The following is a 4,367-nucleotide window of genomic DNA, read 5'->3' on the forward strand; positions in this document are numbered from 1 at the left end:
CACATCCTCCCCCTCCCAATATGTAACTTTTTTAGGGTGCAGGGCATTGGATTTATTGGTGGGTATAAGTAAAGAGGGGGCAGTGCTAACATTATCAAGTACAGAGAGAGCCCACTATTTGTCCAGGGGGCCATGATTATGGATATATTTGATCCCAGTCATTTGAGATTAGCTGTTTTTCAGCCACCATACCTTCATATTCATCTACATTAAACTTAGTAAAGCCCCACTTCTTGGAGATGAGGATCTTCTGGCAGCCAGGTAACTTGAACTTGGCCCTGTGTGGGGACTCATTCACATGCTCTTTGTTCTGCAACTTGGTGTGGATGGACACAATGACTTGGCCAATATGGACCCTGGCCACTGGGCCCTGGGGCTTTCCAAAAGCACCCATATAGATTGGGAATAGCATGAGATCAGAAATGAATGTTCACTGGAATGGGCTGTCTCCAAAGTCCTTCAGGGCAAACCCATACAAGCAACAGGCTACATACACTACTGAGGAGGATGCCGCTGTTTGCGGCCATTGTACGCTGGGCTCCCATTGGGGAAAAGAGCATGGTCAGCCTAACTATAGACTACCCTAACTCTTAGCAACCATTAATCTCTCTAATTGTGTCATTTTGAGAACATTATATAAATTAAACCATGTGATACAGATCATAGTATGTGATCTTTGGCTATTGGCTTTTTCCCTCAGCCCAGTGCTCTTTAGATCTAACCAAGTTAACAACTTGGATCAATAAATAGTTGATTCCTTCTTATTGCTGAGTAATATTCATTCCATGGTAAGGATTATCAGTTTGTTTGTTTACCAATTAAGAGAAACTTTAGTTGCTTCTAGTCTTTGGCTATAACAAATACAGCTGCTATGAACAATGTATACAGGTTCCTGAGTGGACATAAGTTCTTGTATGGTAAATGTACATTTACCTTTGTAAGAACTAAAATATTTTTCCAGAGTGGCTGCACCATTTCTCAGTCCCACCAAAAATGTATGAATGATTCAGTTTCTCCACATCTTTGCCAGCATTTGGTATTGTCACTATTTTTAATTTTAGCTATTTTTATAGGTTTGCATTATCTCATGATCTTAATTTGCATTTCCCTGATGTTCAGAATGGCTAAACATCTTTTTATGTTTGTCAATCATATATCCTTCTGCAAACTACCTCTTCATGTCTCTTGCTCATATTCTATTATTTGCTTTTTACTATTCAGGTTTGATGAGTTTTTCATGTGTTCCAGGTATGATTCCTTTGGCAGAATATGGTTTGTAGCTTGTTATTTTCATTCTATTAACAGGGTCTTTCATAGAGCAAAAGACTTAAATATTATGAAGTCAAAATTAATTATTTTTATGACTCATGCTTTTGTTGTCATTTCTAAGAATTCTTCAGCAAGCCCAAGGTCCTGAATGTCCTGAATATTTTTTCCTGTTATCTTCTACTTGGTTTTACATTTTATACTTAATTCTATGACCCATTTGGAGTTAATTTTTGTTTAAGGCATGAAGTTTAGAACTAGGTTCATTTTCTTCCCCTAAAAGATATCCAATTGCCCCAGCAGCATTTGTTGAAAACTGTCTGCCCTAATCAAACTGCATTTACACCTGTCAAAAATAATTTGGCTGTGCTTGTGTAGGCTATTTCTGGATTCTCTATTCTGTATTATTCATATATGTCTATATCTCTTGCAATACCATAATAATTTTTTTGGAATCAAGAATGACTCTACTTCATTCTTTTTCAAATTGCTTTTTCTGGGATTTTGATGGGCAACGCATTAAATCTGTATATTGATTTGGACAGAATTGACATCTTTACTATACTGAGGCTTCCAATCCATGATCATGCCTTTCCACTGGTTTAAATCTTTGATTTCATTAGAATTTTGTATTTTCAGAATATGAACTCATACTTATCTTATTACATTTATATGTAACATTTCCACTTTCTATTTGAGTAATAGTTGATTACTAATATACAGAAATATAACTAATATGTTTGTCTTGTATTCTGCCCTTGCTGAAGTAATTTACTAGTTCTAGTTTTTGTATTGTAGATTTTATGAGATTTCCTAAATAGAAGAACATGTCATCTACAAATAGGGACAGTTACTTCATTTCAGATCTGTGTACCTTATGACCTTTCAACCTAGCTATATTATTGTACTGAAAGGAAATTTCTTATAAATAGCATAAACCTAGGTGATGCTTTTTCAATCCACTCTGCAAATTTCCATCTTTTAAATGGATATATTTAGACTATATTTAATGTAATTACTTTTGTGATGCAAGGTGACTCTTTTGTTCACTTTTTTAAAAATATATTTTATTGATTATGCCATTACAGGTGTCCTATTCCCCCCTTCATTCCCCTCCACCCTGCGCACCCCTCCCCCACCATTCCCCCCTTTAGTTTATGTCCACATGTCTCAAGTTCTTTAGATTCTATATTTCCCATACTATTCTTGCCCTCTCCCCTGTCTATTTTATACCTACCATCTATGCTACTTATTTTCTGTACCTTCTCCCCCCTTCTCCTTCTCCCACTCCCCTGTTGCTAACCCTCCATGTGATCTTCATTTCTATGGTTTTGCTCCTGATCTAGCTGTCCTCTTAGACTGCTTTTGTTTTAGGTGTGGTTGTTAATAACTGTGTTTGCTGTCCTTCACTGTTCATGTTTCTTTAACTTCTTTTTCTTAGATAAGTCCCTTTAACATTTCATATAATAAGGGCTTGGTGATGATGAACTCCTTGAATTTGATCTTATCTGAGAAGCACTTTATCTGTCCTTCCATTCTAAATGAAAGTTTTGCTGGATAGAGCAATCTTGGATGTAGGTCTTTGGATTTCATGACTTGGAATACTTCTTTCCAGCCCCTTCTTGCCTATAGGCAAGGTCTCTTTTGAGAAATCAGCTGACAGTCTGATGGGAGCTCCTTTGTAGGTGACTGTCCCCTTAGCTCTTGCTGCTTCTAGGATTCTCTCGTTCATTTTAATCTTGGCTAATGTAATGATGATGTGCCTTGGTGTGTTCCTTCTTGGGTCCAACTTCTTTGGGACTCTCTGAGCTTCCTGGATTTCCTGGAAGTCTATTTCCTTTGCCAGATTGGGGAAGTTCTCCTTTATTATTTGTTCAAATAAGTTTTCCACTCATGGCTCTTCCTCTTCCCCTTCTGGTACCCCTAAAATTCTAATGTCGGAACATTTAAAGATGTCCTGGAGATTCCTAAGCCTCTCTTTTTTTTTTTTTGAATTCTTGTTTCTTCATCCTTTTTTTAAAAAATATTATTTATTTATTTATTTATTTATTTATTTATTTATTTTTACAGAGAGTGGAAGGGAAGGAGAAAGAGTGGGAGAGAAACATCAATGTGTGGTTGCCTCTCATGTGTCCCCTACTGGGGACCTGGCCTGCAACCCAGGCATGTGCCCTGACTGGGAATTGAACCAGTGACCCTTTGCTTAACAAGTCCGTGCTCAATTCACTGAGCTACACCAGCCAGGGCTATCCTTTTCTGTTTGGTCATTTTTTCTTCCTTCTGGTCCACTCCCTTGATTTGAGTCCCAGTTTCCTTTCCATCACTGTTGGTTTCCTGTGCATTTCCCTTCATTTCAATTAGTTTAGCTTTCATTTGTTTCTCTAATTTGTGACTAAAATCAACCAGTTCTGTGAGCATCCTGATCACCAGTGTTTTGAACTGTGCATCTGAACGTTTAGCTATCTCTTGGTCGCTTAGAGTTATTGGCTCTGGGGCTTCGAGTTCTTCTTAAGCCATAATGTTTTTATCTGTTTGTGCCTGTTACACCTATGAGGGGCAGAGCCCTAGGTGTTCACCAGGGCGGGGCAACTCAGTAGCTGGGTTGTGACATTGTATGGGGGGGGCAGGGTCAAAGAGGGGCAATAGCTGTCCCCTCTGCTGCTTCCTGGCACTGGGGCCTGCCCAGTCCATCTCACTGCTCACTCCTTCACCTGGTTTATCGGTCTGGCTGAATGGTTTGTTGTTGTCGGACTTCTGTATAGTTCAATTTTGTTTTGGTTGCGGTTTTTTTTTTTTTAAGTTATTTTTCAAGTACAGTTTTTTGTCTATTTCTCCCATCCCAGCCCTCCCACCCCATGCTCCCCACCTCCCTCCCATTTCCTCCCCCCCTAGTCTTCATCCCTGTGTCCTTCATACTTGTTCCTCCAAATCCCTTCCCTTTTCCCCCCTTAAATTCCCTTCCCTCTCCCCTCTGGTCACTGTCCCCTTGTTCTCTATTTCAGTGTCTTTGTTTTTATTCTGCTTGCTTGTTTGTTTTGTTGTTTAACTTCCTGTTAAAGGTGAGATCATATGGTATTTGTCTTTCAACACCTGGTCTATTT

General features: G+C 38.8%; 1 non-coding gene across 1 annotated transcript; it reads right to left on the reverse strand.

Annotated features, from left to right (window-relative positions):
- Positions 1–441: 441 nt before the first annotated feature.
- LOC119035366 (small nucleolar RNA SNORA70) lies at positions 442–577 on the reverse strand. The gene has a single exon (XR_005079778.2). It is a non-coding gene; the product is annotated as a small nucleolar RNA SNORA70 (small nucleolar RNA).
- Between the last annotated feature and the right edge of the window lie 3,790 nt (positions 578–4,367).

Source organism: Artibeus jamaicensis, unplaced genomic scaffold (genome assembly GCF_021234435.1).
Source record: "Artibeus jamaicensis isolate MK-2021 breed Jamaican fruit bat unplaced genomic scaffold, CSHL_Jam_final contig_384, whole genome shotgun sequence".
NCBI lineage: Eukaryota > Metazoa > Chordata > Mammalia > Chiroptera > Phyllostomidae > Artibeus > Artibeus jamaicensis.